The sequence below is a fragment of the Manis pentadactyla genome, chromosome 8 (genome assembly GCF_030020395.1).
Source record: "Manis pentadactyla isolate mManPen7 chromosome 8, mManPen7.hap1, whole genome shotgun sequence".
Lineage (NCBI taxonomy): Eukaryota > Metazoa > Chordata > Mammalia > Pholidota > Manidae > Manis > Manis pentadactyla.
Window position 1 is genome coordinate 115,777,472 of NC_080026.1, and position 20,520 is coordinate 115,797,991.

The 20,520-nt window shown below is 42.2% G+C and overlaps 1 pseudogene; it reads left to right on the forward strand.

Moving 5' to 3' along the window:
- Positions 1 to 635: 635 nt before the first annotated feature.
- Positions 636 to 9,904, forward strand: LOC130684483 (glutathione S-transferase omega-2-like; annotated as a pseudogene).
- Positions 9,905 to 20,520: the final 10,616 nt, after the last annotated feature.

A 20,520-nucleotide genomic window follows, 5' to 3' on the forward strand; every position in this document is an offset into this window, starting at 1 on the left:
CTTCTAGAAAACCTTCCCTCCTCTCTGTCCCCTCTGGCTGCCTGTGCAGGACATGCATCAAACCTGACTTTCCCTTTCCAAGAGTTGGCCAAAAAGTCAAGACAAGCAGCTTTGTCCTCCACTCTGAACAAACCAAGCGCAAGAGAACCGATAACTCCTTCCTTCTCACCATCTGGGGCAGTCTGGGTCCCCAGTGCCTTGCCCTTTCTCCAAGCTTTAGAGGAGGGAGCAGTGGCACTGATGGGGACGTTGGGGGCCCAATTCAGTAGAGAATATAGATCCTTCATTGACCACTGTTGTCTTGAGACGCTACTGCTACCTGGATTATGGGTCTGTGCCGGGCACGGTGCTCAGCGCTACCTATGCATGTCCTACAAAGGGTTATTCCCATTTTACCAATGAGGAAACTGAGGCTTGGAATAGAACATTTGCCCAAATACAGAGAACATCCAACTACTGAGCAGGGAGTCAGGACGCAGCCCAAGTCTGCCGTACTTCAAAGCCCATGCGAGTGACACCTCCTTGGTTTGGCGCTCCTGGAGACTGGCTTACTAGAGATGACCCATGAGGGGAGCCCTTAAAGCCCAAAGAGGCCATTTGGGCTGGCCAGCTGGCCTGAGGCAGCCAAAGCAAGCATGACCTTAGGATGGCTTCACTGCATTCGCATGCTGGGGCTGCAGTAAGTGGTCAGCCCCGGCCCTTCCACTTTCCCAAGCCTTTGCTCAGATAGGGACCACGTTTCCTTGCTCTGTGCTTGGCTTCCTGCTGACCCATCTGGGCCACCTAACCGTCTTCTTGATTTTCATGAGCATTAACCCCTGTGGCCTGGCCCACCAATCCTGAAACTGTATAGGAGTTACTCAACTTAGGCAAATGCAAGTGTGTGTAACTGGGAGATAATGCTTATAAAACACTAAACAAAATTAGTAAATAAAATAAAAATCACAAAATTATGAAAGAGGAAAAGGAGGAATGCTACCAAGTAAACCCTGCCCCTGAGGCACTGGCCAAAGGGATATACAGGCTAGACTGACTGGATTACTGGTCTACCTTGCCAGTATCTGTCCACTGGTTAGAGGACCACAGAAATGAACAAAGACCCCGCTATTGGACCTCATTCCCTGACTCCTCCTGCCCTGCTCCTGTGCCACCTTTGCCAAGCATAAGCTGCCTTCTCATCTTTGGTTCCCATGTGGCTTGCCCAGGACGCAGGGAACATATCTCTTCTAGTCTGCATGATGTTCTAAAAGTCTTCTTGCAAATTAATAAATTAGCTTTGTTTTATACACCCACTTGTGTGAACTTGTTGAGGTGACTCAGTATCCCAAGTCCAAACTATCCTGAGAATACTGGAGGTAAAGTTTCTCTGAGTGGGCATTTTAATGAAGATATTTAGATTCAGCTAACTTCTGTTGAGCAGCCATTATGTGTTATATATCTTTTTTGGGACTTATATCCTGTCCTCTCCAGATTGTTATCAGCTTTAGCAGTTTATTCGAGTCAGGCTGTAGACTTTTTACGTTGTTTATCCCTAGTAGCTGGTCACTGGGCAAGTAATTTCATTTTTCTAAGGTTGCTTTCTATTTTATAAACTAGTAATCATACTAGTTGTCTAACTGAGTAGTTTGGGAATCAAATAAGGTAATCCATGGAAATCAGTCAGTGTGAGTGAGACATATACTTTTCTTTCCTTCTTTACCTGTCAAATCCTACAAAATCCATTTATTTACAAGCAGTTCCTCTTTCACCTCAATCCTGAAAAAGTTGAAATTATCTTTCCACCTGCTAAATTTTAGGACCTCAGCTGATCAGGGTCAGAGCAAAAGCCAGCTATCTCCTTTATCTCAAGTACTTGGAAATGCTATCCAAGCGGATCCTGATCCTGAATTGCTAGGCCGTTGGCAATGTGACCTTAGAAACTGAAAGGGTTTTCTCTGCAATTTATGCTGGGGGTTGGAGAGAGCTTACAAATTTGTCTTTGCATCTAAGTATCTTGTTTCATCACCAATTTTTCAGAGCCAGAACTAGGGTGAGGCAAGTGAGGCAGTCACTGTCAGGACAGGGCAAGAGGTCAACACGGACAAGTTTTTCTTAACTGCTGTATCATGTAGAAGTGTGGCCTTATTAAGAAAAGCGAAAACAAAACAAAACCTTTCTCATTTTACAGACATGTGGAAGTGTCGTAGAAATACAGGAGGGAGGGCTTAGAATGCGAAAGAACATATTAGCATTACCCTGGTCAATTCTCATTAAACCTCCTTGAGATATGTGCTGGACTTTAAGTGCCCATTCTTAACAGATTTTTTATGTGGAGGTGACCCCCCCCCCCCGAATGCTCTACTAAAGAAGGGGTTTTCTTGCCCACTCTTCCTACTCTTTAGGCTTTCGAATAATCTAGGGTGATGCCTCTCTTGGTTAAGGTACCCTAGCTCTCGGCTCAGATCACGTCCCCTCTGCCCCCCAGAGCTCAGTGGCTCAGTAATTGAATTTGGGGCAGGAGGGGCGCGCTGGAGCGCAGCTGTCTCTGGGCCCTGGCGCGGCGGCGTTGGGCGCTGGGCGCTGTGCAGAGCCCAGGAGGCGTGGCTGAGGAAGTGAGCAGGACCCTGGGGAAAGGTGAGGCCTGCGGACAGCGGCCTGCGGGTGGGGAGCACTGCCAGGCTGGGGGATGCTGGCTCTGGATGGGGTGGGCCGGCCTCGGCTCCCTTACCATCACGGCGGGGAGGAACTTGATGGGTTCCTCCGCGCAAAAGCCACCTGCGAAACGAAAGTGATGTCTCTGGGCCTCGGGAAGCGAAGCGCGTGCAGCCGGCTTGGGATCACTGGAGGAGGGTGAGCCTATCCAGCCACCGGGCTACATCCCTCCCTCTCCCCTCCCCCGCAGGACGCATACCCCCAGGGCCGGTGCCAGAGGGCCTGATCCGCAGCTATGGCACGAGGTTCTGCTCCTAAGCGCTCAGGACGCGCCTTGTCCTCGGGGCCAAAGGCATCCGGTGAGAAGCAGGGGGCCAAGTGCCCCACAGGGGCGGTTCAACATTAGGGGCACCCTGCTCAGATTCCAGAGGGCTCTCTGTTGCTTTCTTCTGAGGCAAAGTCAATAAATGGTTAGCAAAGTGTTCTTTAGCGGCCTTCCTGAGATAGAGAGCTTTTTCTTAGAGTTGTGTCTGTGCCTTAAACTTTTAGGACAACTCAGCATAAACTGAATGATGGTGCTGGTGAGTGGGTTCGGGTTCCCCACCCCATCCCTCCCTTAACCTGGTGAAGGAAGGACATAGCTGAGACCCCGGCTTTCTCTGACTTCACCATAGTGGGTACCCCCGCCCACATCTCAGGCACCTTTAGATCAGCTGTTCTCTTCATTTCGCTTTCCAGCTCCAGCATTTTCTTATTTGTTGATGACTTTCCTCACACCCAGCCCCACCTCTACACTCACCCCCACCTCACCACCACCCCACCCCCAATGGTAAGGTTTTAAGGTTAAGGACTTTCATCTCCTTTGCTCTTGGTCTAGAAGAGGGCCTGGCACATAGTAAGTGCTTAAAAATATTTTTTTAATGAACAAATAGTTCCAAACAATGAAATAAAAGGGACTGCTATTGTCAGGTAGCTGCGTCTGGGGAGGTCGTTCCCTGAGCACTAGGTGAAACCTCAACCCAGGTCCGGGAGAGGTCTTTTCTCTGACTAAGAAAGACTTCTCGAGCAGGCCAGAGGAGTGTCGGTAAGGAAGGAATTACTAAAGTGAGACTTAGCAGCAAATGACAGCAGCTGTGCTGGCAGCAGAGCACAAGGAAGAGCAGAGGGAGGGAAGGGAAGCTCATTGCATTCCTGCTCCTCATAGGGCAGATCCCTTGCCCACTCCTGAAGCCAGGGTCCCCTTGAATCTGCACAGCGTGGGAACTGAGCTCCTACCACCCCAGGATATGGGGGAGCCGCAGAGCACTGGATGGAGTGAGATTATCTTCTGAGAACTTCCCAAAGGCAAAGAAAGGAGATCTGGGGGCAGGCTGCTAAAGAGCGTGATTGTACAGCTGCAGTCCCATCCTGATCACCCAGGTGATGGGAACTTGCAAGCCCAATTCAGAGATCTCAGCAGCCCTTCTCTACTTGTCTGAAGTAGGACAGAGAGAGAAGACTAGTGCTTAAGTCTAGAAAATTGAATGAAGTAGTGATACAAGAAAGACATTTACCACTGGAAGACCACAGAAACAAAATGCAGCAAGTTGAGCAGCAAGAAGTCTTTATTTAGGGCAAAGTACACACTTGAAGAAAGGGGATTATGTAAAACCAACCTCGGAGAGGAGGTGCGGCTAAGGCTTTGGATTCTGTCTTTTAAGGTTTTCAAAAATGGGGCAAAGGGCTGGAGCAGGGGTGTGGTTAGGCGTTACATGTTGCCTCATGATGTCTGTCTGGTCAGACATCCAGTCTGTCCTCTAGATATTCTGTCAGCTTAACTTAACACAAGGAATTTCTCGATCATGTTCTCCAAGATAGTGTTCCCCTCAAGCAGTGGGAAGATATCATTTAGGACTGCTTGCCCTGCCTTAAGATAGGGTAGGTTATTGGCAGATTACCAGAAAATATGTTAGGAATCTTACCTCCTACCTCCCTGGTTTTTAAAATGAAATGGAATCTTGGCCTTAAGATGGAGTCCCTGCTGTTCTTACTGTGCTACTTATATCTGAGCATTTTCATCATAGGCAGGAAAATTAATCATGATGCTTGTTCCATGTCTCTGCCCTACCTCACTATCAAGAGGTGCCTTGAAGGTTCTGACATAGAAATGGGTATATGTCCTTCCAGAAGGAATTTTGCAAGACCAGCTCCTGCAGGGAGTTCTGGATTTGGAAGGTAGAGCAACTTCCCTGGAATGCGGACTGTGTAATGCCGCTGGCCTCAAAGCCAGTGGGTTGAGAACGTGTTACTCCAGACTTTCGGCTCTTGTCTCGGCGAGTCCATCATCAGGAGATAACTTCAGAGTTTCAGATTCATGTCAGAGAAATACAGAGACATTTTACATAAAATTATGTAATTCTGTTGTGTGATGTGTATAGCATGTATGCCCTGATTCTTCCCTCTGGCTCAATTCTAGTTGACCCTAATGTTCTCTATTTGAAGTAACAATCGCTTGATGTTTTACCCAGAATGAGAAATTGGCAGCTTAGAAATTATTGTAAATATTTCTTTAGGGCAGAGTTTTTCAATGCTTTCACTATTGGCATTTGGGCCAGACAATTCTTTATTATGTGTTGGGGGTGTGGGGAGGTTTTCTGAGTGTTACTGGATATTTAGCGGTATCCCTGGTGTCTACCCTTAGGAGGTAGTTGAATCCCCTCTTCCTCCAGTTATCACAACCAAAAACATTATATCTCCAGACATTGCTGTGTGTCCCTGGGGAATGGGACAAGATCACTCTTGGTTGAGAACCACTTTAGAATTTAAGACAATTACCTGAGCAAAGGATACACACACTTATTTCCTTTAACCTTTTTTAAACATATGTGAGCACCTCAATAAACTTTGTAGGCTTGAACCTCTAATAATAATTAAGAAGAAGAATTAAACAGTTACTGCATGCTTATATACTGGGCACTGTCCTAAGCACTTTATAAGTACTCACTTATTTGATCTTCACAACATGCCAAGAGGTGGATATAACTATTACCCCCAGTTTACAGTTAAGGGCACTGAGCACAGGGAGGTTAAGGAATTCAGCCAAGATCACAAGCTAGACTGTCCAGACCCCAGGCGGTTTGATGCCAGAATTCATGCCCATAACTGCTAACACTTAACCATATGCTGCGGTGAACTGTTAAAGTCAGAGTTGTACTTTTTTTTTTTTTTTGAGAGGGCATCCCTCATATTTATTGATCAAATGGTTGTTAACAACAATAAAATTCTGTATAGGGGACTCAATGAACAATCATTAATCAACCCCAAGCCTAATTCTCAACAGTCTCCAATCTTCTGAAGCATAGTGAACAAGTTTTTACATGGTGAACAAGTTCTTACATAGTGAATAAGTTCTTACATGGTGAACAATGCAAGGGCAGTCATCACAGAAACTTTCGGTTTTGATCACGCATCGTGAACTATACACAATCAGGTCAATTATGATTATTCGTTTGGTTTTTATACTTGATTTATATGTGAATCCCCATTTTTCCCTTATTATTATTATTATTTTTATTTTTAATAAACTGCTGAAGTGGTAGGTAGATGCAAGATAAAGGTAGAAAACATAGTTTAGTGCTGTAAGAGGGCAAATGTAGATGATCAAGTGTGTGCCTATAGACTAAGTATTAATCCAAGCTAGTCAAGGGCAACAAAACATCCACGGATGCAGAAGATTTCTCTCAAAACAGGGGGGGGTGAGGTTCTAAGCCTCACCTCAAAGTTGTACTTTTGAGTTCTAAAAGCATGTGAGCTCTGAGTCAGACCTACTGGGCTCCCATTCTTGGCTCTGCTACTTCCTAGTGGTGATTTGGGGCAGGAGATTCAACCTCCCAGAGACAGGAATCACAAGGAGCACAGGAGACAAGGCATAGGCAACATTCAACACACACAACTGTAGGAAGGAAGACAATGATATGGCTGTGCATTTTTCTTTGTAAAAGACCTAGATGTTAAAAAACTTACTGCAAATTCAAATTTTATAAATCGATTGCTTCTGCCTGGGTAAGCCTCTCGTTTTTGTTCTGCCTTATTTTCCCTCTGCTTTCTAAGACATGAAGTTATCAACATTAACGTGAGAAACAAGCCTGAATGGTACTACACAAAGCACCCTTTTGGCCAAATTCCTGGCCTGGAGAACAGCCAATGTCACCTGATCTATGAATCAGTCGTCGCTTGTGAGTACCTGGATGGCACTTACCCGGGAGGAAGCAGTAGCCCCATGAGCCTTATAAGCGAGCTTGCCGGAAGATGTTATTGGAGCTATTCTATCAGGTATATCCAATGTTTAAAACAACTTACACTCTATTTGGATGTCTTTCCCAAATTTCAGTCCATTTTTAAAGCTAAACGATTGGTGAAATTGTTTTGTTTTAATACTATGTGTGCCTTAGGAGGATAAATGGCATAGAATCATAGTAGGTCTATCACCTGGCTTAACTGATAGACACTCTTCCATTTCAACTAGCAGTCTCAAGAGGTATGGTTGTGGTGTAGTTATGACTGTGTGGCTTGAGATAGGAACATTGGACGGGCTGAAAACTGGTAGTGCCTGTATATATCTAAGGGACCTATCTAAGGTTTCAGGTAAAAAAAATAATGGGGTGTGAAGAAGGTAATGCACAGAAGGGGGTTGTCCTTTACGCAGAGCAAGAGTGTCAGCTCTTGGAAAATGTGGAGAAGAAAGACAAGGTGACACCTGTTGATAATGGGAAAAAAATGATGGAGAAATTTAAAAGTAGTTTTCTTTGAAAAGAAGTAAAAATAACTCAGTGATATTAATAGCTGACATGTATTGAGGACTTACGTTGTGCCAAACACTATCGTCACTACTTTATAAATGTGAACTCATGTGAGCCTCACTACTGCCCTTTAGGGTGAGTGCTATGATCGTATCCATTTTTCAGATGGGGACACTGAGGCGTAGAGAGATTAATTGCCCCGCCTAAGATTGTACAGCACGGAAGTAGCTGATGAAGTAAGAAAACTGGAGAACCCCTTTTAAAGGACCTTGTTTTATCATGGTGCTGTGGTAAGGGGATTCCTGGCACCACCGGGATGCCCCTCAGAGACAGCTGAGGAGCCTGGGTATGGGTGTCAGCCTGTTAATTAGGGTGACACAGTTTCGGTTGCATTTTAGGTGGAGCAGGAATGTGGAGTTCCCTCAGACTTCTCCACTGAGAGCCTCTGTCCTTTGATTAGGCCCCACATTTGACCAAGCAGTGGCTGGTACCATTGAGATGTGGGAGACAGTGTGCTGATCTGAAGCCAGCCCTGTGTCAGGAATTCAGCTCTCTTGAAGAGATACAAAAAGAGGCCCCTCTCCTGGTCAGATATAATGGAAGAAGTGATGCAGCGTCCACAATCTGCTCCCCCAGACACCCACTGCTTTCACGGACTTATTCTTTCTGCCAAATTTTGATAAGTTTGGCTACTAATCATCTAATTTTAACTTGGGAATGTTTACTCTCTGCTAACTGGCTCTGGAATTATTCTTGAAAATCTGGCAAGGAGTTGGGAAGGATATGTGGTGAATTTCTTCCTTTCCTGGAGTCACCACATCTGTTAACCACATACAGAGATCTGCTAAGTATGTCTGTATGGCTTCCTTAGCTTCTGCCAATGGGGCCAAGGTTTGGCTGCTAGGAAAAGAGACCTAACTACTGTAAATTTATCTTATAAGGGTTTATTCTCTCACATAAAAAAGGTAGAGGTAGGACAGTTCAGGGCAATTTTGATGGCTTCTTCATGAAGTCACCAGGAACTGAGTAATTTTCTTTCTGCTCTGTCATCTTTAGTGCAAGGCTATTCATCCTCACAGTGAGAAGACAGCTGTTGGAGCTGCAGCCATCACATCTAAGTTTCAGGTTGCAGAAAGGAGAACAGAAAAGAAGAAAATGGCCAAAGGCCATGCCCCTTTAGAGGGTTTTGCCAGAAGTCCTACTCAATGACTACTTAACTATCATTGGCCAGGACTTAATTGTATGGTCATAACTATCTGCAGGAGAGCCTGGGGAAATTACTCTTTCTTCTTGGGACACCCTAAATAAAATCAGGGTACTATAATTAAGAAAGAAGGGGAAAGTAGCTATGGGTGAGCATGGAGCAATCTCTGCTAGCAGATCCTGCATTAACCTGGCAGTAATTGGGCTAGTTAACTCTTACCTCTAGAATAATCTGGGAGGTGGGTCTTTGACTTCCTTCATCTTTGTTCCAGAAACTGACATATTCTTTTTATGGTTGGGTTGTTACTCTGTGGGCAGCCAGACAATGCTGTTCTTATCTCCTTAAGGGAAAGCTGATATTAATACTCTTCCATTTGACCTTTGTCAAGTGGAAACAGATTGTATTATTTATACTTCCAGCTACCTTGGATTTGTACAGTTGCAACATTTATAGACGATAAACAGTCATGTGTAGTCAACCCTTGGTCCTGAGACCACAGACTGTGGTCTTGACTCTGGAGGCAGTATGATGTGGTGGAAAGAGTATGAGATCCTCGGCTGGCTTTACTGGATTCCAGAACCTTGGGCAAGCTTCTAGACCTCTCTCTGCTTGGTTTTCCACATTTATAGAGTGAAGGAGTGTTTTGAAAGGTGTATTTTCTGAGCCTCTAGGTTCTGCAAAGGAATGGCCCAGCAAGGGGAGATCTGGTGGGTGGTTCAGATCCTGCTTCACCCAGAACAGCCCTGCTTTTAACATCTTGTTTAACATGACATCTAATAAGGTAGCATCTGGGGAAGGAAATTTGAAAGCTCTTATACATAGAGCATTTTTAAGGTCTTTATTTTAAAGATTAGCCGAACTGATTCCATCATGCCTGGTTAACCTTCTTACAGATAAATGCTGGGCCAGGGAAAGGAATTTTGAATTGAAACAAAACCCTCTGAATTCAAAGAAAATTGGAAACATATTTTGATCTGTCGCTCTCCTTCTGTATATTTGAATGATGGATGAACTCTGTAAATTGCAGATTGCTGCATAAATGTATAATGTGTTGGTTCTTTTGTTGGGGCTCTTCCAGGGAAAGAGAACCCATCTTTTTGTGCCATGCACTATGCTGCACGTGTTTGCATGCACCATCTCATTTAATCTTCCCAATAACCAGCTCAGGTAAATGGTACTGTGCCTACTTTACAGATGGGAGTAGCCTCTCTCTCTGCAGGCCCTGAGCTAGGTACTACATACCTAGGGATACAAAAAGTAAGCCAAGCTCTAAGAATACAAGAAGCTTGACTCTGGTCCTAGGACTGCAGAATGCAAAGACATTCACAGAGCTCAACGCCCCAAGTAGGGAGAGACAGACTGTTACACCCATTTAAAACTATGGTGTACGAAGTACTATGCTGCAGACATAGCTAAGAGAGAGACCTGGTGGTTTGCTGGGTGCAGACTAAGGCCTCTGTTGACTTCTCCAGGATGAAGCAGAGGCACAGAGCAGAAAGACTGGTGTGTCCAGCAAACAGTAAGCAGAGAGAGGTTAGTGACCAGGGAGTTATTGGTAACAGAGAAATGTAGAGGTGGACCAGAGTCTGGTGCTAAAGGGCCTTTTCCACTGTGCCAAGGAAATTTGCGCTTTGTACCAAACTTGATGGAGAGTAACGAGGAATTATTAAGCAGGGAATGGCGTGCTCCCTCTTGCTTTTTCAAATGTTCAGCCCAGCAACCTACTGTATAAAGGTTGGATGAGAGGGGGCAATATGGGGGATGGTGGGGGATTTGGGGGACCACATCAAAGTGAATTGGAGAGGGGATTTGATTGGAAAGATTAACAGGGAGTGAAATGAGCAGGGTCTGCCAAGAGGTTAGCATTGTTGAGGATGGTTTCCAAGTTTCTGCTCAGGAAATGTGATGCTTTTCAGAGAGGTGGAGGGAGGATCCATTTTGTCCAGTGTGAGGTGCTGATTGGCTATTCATGTGGAAATACACTGAGGAAGGAAACCTGGGGGCTGTTCCAGACCTTCAGGAAGGTCCTACTGCCTAAGAGCTTGGCTCCTTACAGACCACGCCCTTCTTCACACATGCAGCTTGGCAACAGCAAGCAGGAATATCTGTTTTTGTTGAAGTCACGGCTAAGTGGGGGAGGCAAAACCACTGAACAGGGCCACAGAATGCATCCATCAGTCATAAGAACAAGAACTGAGACTCAGTGTTTAACCTTTGTGACTGCTGTTTAACCAGAGATATCAGGAATATAACCAATGGTGTGGTGATAAATGTTTGACAACAGACTGAGTAAAAGGGGGGGAAAAGCCCTGATATGTAGCATTCACTGATTTCATGGTGCAAAGACTCCCACTGAAGGCTGGTGCTAACCTACCAATGTGATGTCTTTAAACTCAGAGTTGGGAAGATAACTCTGGAAAAACACTGAGGGAGTGAGAATGTGTGCCTTCAGTAACCAAGGCCTTCAGCTTCCAGAGGCCACAGGACCCTTTATAATTCTTGGCATTCACTAAATTCACCTGTGGCACTTGACTTTTCATTTCCATGCAAAGTTTCACACATCACCAAATTTGATTACATGCCCCTTATGTGTAGCAGTTTGCAAGAAATCAAATTTGCATAAATGGTTCATTTTATCACCCAGGAGATTCTGTAGTTAAATATCTTCAAGATTCAAAATTTTCCCTATAATCTTAATTTTTAATCTGTCCTTTCTCCTTCCCAAAATGAATACATTTTTGCCCAATTAGATTATACTGCCTTGGTTAAGTTTTGCTATTTTTCTTTCATAAGTTTTATTACTTTCAATAATAAAATTACTTATATATTGTTTAATTGTTTCTCCTTTGATGTCATCAGGATATGAATGAAAAAAAGTTTATATCTGGCTAATTGTTGACAGAAAATAATTTTCAGTAGTAGAGCAGACTATTTACAAGCTAAATTAATTTTATTTTTATATATAACAAAAATTTATTTCTCAGTTCTAGAGGCCTGGAAGTCCAAGATCAGGGTGTAGGCATGGTCACGTTCTGGCGAGAGTCCTCTTCCCAGTTCACAGCCTGTACCTTCTTCCTTACATGGTGGAAGGGGTAAGGGAGTCCTCTGGGGTCTTTCTCAAAATTTTATTTTGGTATCATGAATCTACAATTACATGAGGAACATTATGTTTACTAGACTCCCCCCATCACCAAGTTCCCCCCACATACCCCACTGCAGTCACTGTCCATCAGCGTAGTAAGATGTTGTAGAATCACTACCTGTCCTCTCCGTGCTGTACAGCCCTCCCCGTGCCCCCCCCACATTATGCATGCTAATCGTAATGCCCCCTTTCTCCCCCTCCACTCCTTATCCCTCCCTTCCCACCCATCCTCCCCATTCCCTTTCCCTTTGGTAACTGTTAGTCCATTCTTGGGTTCTGTGAGTCTGCTGCTGTTTTGCTCCTTCAGTTTATCCTTTGTTCTTATACTCCACATATGAGTGAAATCATTTGGTACTTGTCTTTCTCCACCTGGCTTATTTCACTGAGCATAATACCCTCTAGCTCCATCCATGTTGTTGCAAATGGTAGGATTTGTTTTCTTCTTATGGCTGAATAATATTCCATTGTGTATATGTACGCGAAATTAATTTTTTATCAACTACATTTTTATCAACTAAATTCATTGTTACTTGCTATTTTCTATACCAGCTTTATTGGGATATAATTCAGATACTATAAAATTTACCCTTTTAAAGGGTCCAATTCACTGGTTTTAAATATGTTCATAGAATTGTGTAACCATCACTATCTTATTTCAGAACATTTCATCATCCTAAAAAGAAACCCTTAACAGTCACTCCCATTTCTTCCCAATCCTGCAGCCATGGGCAACCACTAATTTACTTTTTTTTGTCTATGGATTTACCTGTTCTTGTAAGTGGAATCATACAATGTTATGGAATCAAAAATGCTAGCCTTTCATGAGCTTCTTTTACTTAGCGTAGTGTTTTCAAGGGTCATCTTTTATTCCTTTTCATGGCTGAATAGTATTCCATTGAATAGATATACCAATTTTGTTTATCCATTCATTGGTGGATGGACACATGGGTTCCCACTTTTTGACTATTACCAATAATGCTGGTGTGAACATTTGTATACAAGTTTTTGGACATATGTTGCCAGTTCCTTTGGATTTGCTACCTACGTTAACTGTCTACCTACGCGCCATATTTAGTTGAAACCACCATTCTTTCACATTAGGGAGCTGATTATTCTCTATTCATGTCGGCTAGTTGAGTGGTCTAAATGCTGTTGCTAGTTTGGTAACTTCATTTGTTGTTCAATTCTGACAGCTGCTTTCTAAATAAACCAATACTCTGTTTCTTTCAATAACCTTCAGCTCTACCATCTACCATCATGTAAGTAACAGAATAAGAATGATTATTATTTAGAAATTAATTTTACTCTTCTCCCATTATAATGTAATACTTTTTCACTAGAGAGGATTTGGAAAATACAGAAAAATTTAGTAACTGACAGAAAAACATCTATAATCCCACTACTCAGAAATAACTACTGTTGTTATTTTAGACTTTTTGTTTGTTTTCTGTCCTTTTATACAAAATATATTTTTGTATAGTTGAAATTATACTGTATGTAGAACTTGGTTACCATTGTGATGTAAGGATTTTCCCTGTATTTTCATAAACTCTATAAATGCTTATATATATACACACATATATATATGTGTATACATATAAGGGTGTTTATTAGAGCAACATTATTGTGATGGTGACAAGTTATAAACCTTACTGTACATCAGACAGGGAATGGTTAAATTATATTCATCCTGTGGGATTCCAGAGAGCAGTTAAAAATGAATGAGATAGACCTATGTGTACTGACCTAGAAATATTTAAGTGAATTACACAGTCTTACAGATGGTGTGAGCCCATTTTTATAGAAGAAAACAAGACTATGTATATGCACATATACATGTAAATAAATGCCTAGAAAAACGTCTAGAGAGGATCCACATCAAACTTCAAATAGTGGATCCTCCTGGGAAAGGAATTAGATTTGGGAAAGGAAAGGAAAGTGGTAAGGGCAGGGATGGGATGGGAGGGTCTTTGCCTTTTATGCTGCTTTCTGTGTTTGAATTTTTTAAGATAACGAGAGTGTATTTCTGTATTATATTTGTAATTTTTTAAAAATACAGAAAAAATCATTCTACATAACTTGCCATGTGTATAAACCATAGTTATTTATCCAGCACACTCATTAGGGGTGTTTAGATTATTCCCAGTCATTCACCACTGTGAATGGTGCGGCAGAGAATAACAGCTTCTTCGCATTAAAAAAGCACTTTCTTTATTTTAGAGTATGTCCATAAGCTAGACTTCCAGGAATGGAACTACCAGACCAGAGGGGATGAACACTTTGGAGGCCTCAGCTGTATGTTGCTAAATTGTTTCCCCAAAGACTTGGGCTGTTTGCCTTCCACCAGCAGTACATGAAAATGCTCTTTGCACTATCTCAGTGTTGGGAGATTTCATTTAAAAAGTTATTTGCCTGTTTTGGAGAGAAACATAGTTTCTCATTGTTGATTTTAATACATATTCCTTTGGTTGCTGTGCAACAGAAGATTTTCCTCGAAGTATACCATCTCTCTATGTTTATGAAAATGGCCTGTTATCCACCCGTATGTCAAGGACTTAACTGCTTTTCCTTGTTGATTTGTAAAAGTTCCTTTTAAAGAAGTTCCTATATATAAAGGATATTTGCCTGTTTTTTAAAGCATTTTTTGGGTTCTCTTCTGTTTTTCCTTTAAGTTTGGTGTATCTGTGTATCTTTTTTGTACATATAGAAATATAACATTTAAAAATACTGCCCTATAAAGTGTTCCTGTTGTGATTTCTTCCACAGCTTTTATGCGTGGCAAGTCCTCTCCCCCTTGGGAGATCTGATAAATACTCACTCACCAATCACTTTGAAGATATTTACCTTACCAAGCGTTGCCCTCCTAGCGTTCCCCCTACTGTCCTATAGGCACATTTTGACATGAGAATTATGGCCATTAAACGGATTTCATCATGGAGTTTTCAGGATGGTCCTTTAATCCTCAAATATTGACAAGTTGCGTTGGAATATTCATAGGGAACTCTGGGATGTGATTGGTCAGCAGCACGAGAGGGCTTGTGCCGCAGACCCTACTTCTAAGGCTTCTTACTAGAGAAGAAATGGATTTGTATGGTTTGTTATATATCCTTGGTTTGTTTTATAGGAAATCGGTTCACCGTCGCTACCTCAAGCCTCAGCTATGGATCGGTGTAGCAGGGACCCGAAATTTGAAAACTTGAGAACCTCCCTTTATCTTTTAGGAACTCCGAAGAGCCTCCTAGGGGAGCGGCGGCGGGTGAGCCTCACCACAGCTGGCCACAAGGGGGAGCCCCGTGCGCCTCTTCCTTCTGCTGATGCTCTAGCGTGCATCTGCTTTCCGCCCCCAGGGGGAGCCCAAGAGATCCTCCCAGAGGATGAAGGGGCCCTTCACCCAGGCTTTTCACGTCCAGGGGATAGAAATAGTGTCTCCTCCTCGTGCCAGATAGTCCCTCCCTCTTCTTTTGCATGCTCACTCCTTATCCCTTATCACATCTAAAAAAAGCAGGGGAAGGCTCTGTAGTCATTTTTCAGTGAACTGGAGAACAGAACATTTTAAAGATAGATTTTTCTAATAGTCCAGGACATCGAATAGCTTTTCCCACAATATCAATGCTTAAGCCTGAATGCAAGCTGTGTTAATACTTCTAGGAAACCTCAGGGCTAGAAGCTAGAGCCTCATTCCCCTCCCCTGGTGGTGTGTGGCCTAGTGGGGGACGTCAGGGGCCTCCTCTCTAAGCTGTTTTGCCTTGCTTGTTGATACCAAGGACGATGGTCCTGAAAGTGGGGGATTCCACTGTGAGAGCAGCTATTTGACAGTAAGAATGGCCATCATTACATGTGGCTAGTGGGTGACAGAAAGAACTCAAAATTGAGTTTAAAAATGATGCTGGGAATTAACCACTAGGTGGGTGGAGGTATAACAGCAGCTTCCTATTCCATTTTGATGATAAAACACTTAGTAAAGACAAGACTTTGGAAATCATGACTGTCAGTTTACTTTACTTCTGACTGTCCTAAAATCTTTCAAGTAGCTAATAGGCTGTAAGCAAAGGCCCTAGTCTGAGAACACGGAGAACTACTTTAGTGAAATTGCCTGAAGGCCTTCCTATCAATGGAATAAAAGAGGAAGCAGAGAATTTGCTAAGCCCTTTTACCATTATTGTGTCTCACCTCCCTGTTAGGTGCTCTGGCAGAGCCCCTGATTGAGAGAAAGGGAGAAAAGCAGACAGAGTTCTCACAGGGAAGCTCAGAGCTGGGCCAACCCTTGGCTGTAGAGCAGCAGAAGCGTTCAGAGTTTGTTGATTGTAAGCTTTTGTCTGATACTTAAATTTAAAGAACAAGCAAAGAATTCACAAGAGACTTCCGTGATTGAAGTCCTCGTGCGTATGTATTTGAAGTTGAGTGATGCAAGGGCTCACACTACTCTGGGAATTAGGAGAATGGTGTTTTTGTCTTAGCTCTGGCACAACCAGAGCCCCTTTACGTCCCTAGGACTGAGTGTCCTGCTCCATAAAGTGAGTCTCTTGTGCTTCCATGAGAGAGACAGGGACCAGGAACCCAACATGTTTTCCTCTCCACTTCAGCTGCCAGGAAGCTCAAGTCAAATTCAAAGCTGTATTTAAGGAATTCTGCAGGACCCTTGGCTTGATATCTTGATGTTATTTTTCTTCCTGGTTTTGACCTTCTGTTCTTCTATTTTCCCTAATCTTAGCACTTTATTACTTTTCATATTTAATATTTTGTTGTACACTTTTTTTTTTTTTACTGCACTTGTAATCCTTTTGTGTAGTGATCATGGTGTAGATCAATAGCAAATGGGAGGGCAGTCATGCTAGATGAGTTCCAGCCGCCCTCCCAGTACTGATGGCCTAGGATTCTAAGGGGATGAGTCAGTTCACAGGTCTGAAAGGTATCAGGTCTACATCGCAGGGAGCTCTCCTACTGAGGGCCCTGAAGACTTCGATAAGCCTCTAAGGAGGTCTAACTAAGAAGTCCTCATACATCCCCGGGATGTGTCTGTAAACAAGCCAGTGCTTTGTGCTGATTTATAGGAAGACAGCTTTTTTTTCTTCTCTTTTCCATCTTTTAGTACTCTTTATTTTTTCTATCCTTCAAGATCCCATAAACTTCATTCTGTATTCCTTAAGAGAACCTATTTATAAAGCATTTTCAGAATTCTTACAGTATTTAAAACATTTACAGTTTGAATAAAGATGAAGTGTAGTAGAAATTGTGGGTATTTTAAGGGTCAAGGAAGAATTCTTACTAATTTGTGTTGATACTGTGTTAGAGGTTGAGCTCCTAAAGATAGTTTAAGTAAAGAAACAATGGCTATGGGGCTTAGAAAAGGGAAGTTATATGTGTTTAGTTTAAACTGAAGTCAAAGATATGACAGTTGAATTGGAGGACCGTTCAATGATTCAGTCTTAACCATGCTATTTTATATGCTCGTTGGCTCAGAAACTATGCATAGCTCAACATTTTTGGAGGCATTAAATTTAAAAATTGGAGTTATCATACCTAAAAAGTTAGTTTTTTTTTTCTTGGTATCATTAATCTACAATTACATGAAGAACATTATGTTTACTAGGCTCCCCCCTAGTCCCCTTCAGCAAGTCCCCCCCACATACCCCTTCACAGTCATTGTCCATCAGCATAGTAAGATGCTGTAAAATCACTGCTTGTCTTCTCTGTGTTGTACAGCCCTCCCCGTATCCCCCACACACTATACATGCTAATCGTAAAGACCCCTTTCTTCTCCGCCCTTGTTCCTCCCTTCCCACCCATCCTCCCCAGTCCCTTTCCCTTTGATATCTATTAGTCCATACTTGGGTTCTGTTATTCTGCTGTTTTATTCCTTCAGTTTTCCTTTGTTCTTATATTCCACGTATGAGTGAAATCATTTGGTACTTGTCCTTCTCCGCCTGGCTTTATTTCACTGAGCATAATATCCTCTAGCTCCATCCATGTTGTTGCAAATGGTAGGATCTGTTTTTTTCTTATGGCTGAGTAATATTCCATTGTGTATATGTACCACATCTTCTTTATCCATTCTTCTACTGATGGACATTTAGGTTGCTTCCATATCTTGGCTATTGTAAATAGTGCTGCGATAAATATACGGGCGCATCAGTCTTTTTCAATCTGGAGTGCTGCTTTCTTGGGGTAAATTCCTAGAAGTGGAATTCCTGGGTCAAATGGTATTTCTATTTTGAGCATTCTGAGGAACCTCCATACTGCTTTCCACAATGGTTGAACTAATTTACATTCCCACCAGCAGTGTTGGTTCCCCTTTTTCCACAACCTCACCAACATTTGTTGTTGTTTGTCTGTTCAATGATGGCGATCCTTACTGGTGCGAGGTGATATCTCATTGTGGTTTTAATTAGCATTTCTCTGATGACAAGTGATGTGGAGCATCTTTTCATGTGTCTGTTGGCCATCTGAATTTCTTCTTTAGAGAACTGTCTTTTCAGCTCCTCTGCCCATTTTTTAATTGGATTATTTGCTTTTTGTTTGATGAGGTGTGTGAGCTCTTTATATATTTTGGATGTAAACCCTTTATCAGACCTGTCATTTATAAATATATTCTCCCATACTGTAGGATACCTTTTTGTTCTATTGATGGTGTCCTTTGCTGTACAGAAGCTTTTTAGCTTGATACAGTCCCACTTGTTCATTTTTGCTTTTGTTTTCCTTACCCGGGGAGATATGTTCATGAAGAAGTCACTCATGTTTATGTCCATGAGATTTTTGCCTATGTTTTTTTCTAAGAGTTTTATGGTTTCATGACTTACACTCAGGTCTTTGATCCATTTCGAATTTACTTTTGTGTATGGAGTTAGACTGATCCAGTTTCATTCTCTTACATGTAGCTGTCCAGTTTTGCCAATACCAGTTGTTGAAGAGGCTGCCATTTCCCCATTGTATGTCCATAGCTCCTTTATCATATATTAATTGACCATGTATGTTTCGGTTAATATCTGGAGTCTCTATTCTGTTCCACTGGTCTGTGGCTCTGTTCTTGTGCCAGTACCAAATTGTCTTGATTACTGTGGCTTTATAGTAGAGCTTGAAGTTGGGGAGTGGGATCCCCCCCGCTTTATTCTCCCTTCTCAGGATTGCTTTGGCTATTCAGGGTCTTTGGTGTTTCCATATGAATTTTTGAACTATTTGTTACAGTTCATCGAAGAATGCTCTTGGTAATTTGATAGGGATTACATCGAATCTGTATACTGCTTTGCACAGGATGGCCATTTTGACGATATTAATTCTTCCTAAGAAGGAGCATGGGACAAGTTTCCGTTTTTTAGTGTCCTCTTTAATTTCTCTTAAGAGTGTCTTGTAGTTTTCAGGGTATAGGTCTTTCACTTCCTTGGTTAGGTTTATTCCTAGGTATTTTATTCTTTTTGATGCTATTGTGAATGGAACTGTTTTCCTGATTTCTCTTTCTATTAGTTCATTGTTAGTGTATAGGAAAGCCACAGATTTCTGTGTGTTAATTTTGTATCCTGCAACGTTGCTGAATTCTGATATTAGTTCTAGTAGTTTTGGAGTGGAGTTTTTAGGGTTTTTTATGTACAATATCATGTCATCTGCAAATAGTGACAGTTTGACTTCTTCTTTACCAATCAGGATTCCTTGTATTTCTTTGTTTTGTCTAATTGCCATGGCTAGGACCTCTAGTACTATGTTGAGTAACAGTGGGGAGAGTGGGCATCCCTGTCTTGTTCCCGATCTCAGAGGAAAAGCTTTCAGGCTCTCTCTGTTCAGTGTAATGTTAGCTGTGGGTTTATCATATACGGCCTTTATTATGTTGAGGTACTTGCCCTCTATGCCCATTTTGTTGAGAGTTTTTATCATGAAGGGATGTTGAATTTTTTTGAATGCTTTTTCAGCATCTATGGAGATGATCATGTGGTTTCTGTCCTTCTTTTTGTTGATGTGGTGGATGATGTTGATGGATTTTCGAATGTTGTACCATCCTTGCATCCCTGGGATGAATCCCACTTGGTCATGGTGTATGATCTTTTTGTTGTATTTTTTTTTTTTTTGTGAGAGCATCTCTCATATTTATTGATCAAATTGTTGTTAACAACAATAAAATTCTGTATAGGGGAGTCAATGCTCAATGCACAATCATTAATCCACCCCAAGCCTAATTTTCGTCAGTCTCCAATCTTCTGAAGCATAACGAACAAGTTCTTACATGGAGAACAAATTCTTACATAGTGAATAAGTTACATGGTGAACATTACAAGGGCAGTCATCACAGAAGCTTTCAGTTTTGCTTATGCATTATGAACTATAAACAGTCAGTTCAAATATGAATACTCATTTGATTTTTATACTTGATTTATATGTGGATACCACATGTCTCTCTTTATTATTATTATTTTTGATGAAATGCTGAAGTGGTAGGTAGATACAAGATAAAGGTAGAAAACATAGTTTAGTGTTGTAAGAGAGCAAACGTAGATGATCAGGTGTGTGCCTGTAGACTATGTGTTAATCCAAGCTAGACAAGGAAAACAAAACATCCACGTATGCAGAAGATTTCTCTCAGAACAGGGGGGGTGAGTTTCTAAGCCTCACCTCTTGATCCCCAATTTCTCACCTGATGGCCCCCCTGCGACTGTGCCTGTCTTAGGTTGTTCCTCCCTTGAGGAATCTTACCCGTCTCTGGCTAACCAGTCATCTTCTGGGGCCATACAGGGAAATGTAAAGTTGGTAAGTGAGAGAGAAGCCTTATTGTTTGAAAAGGT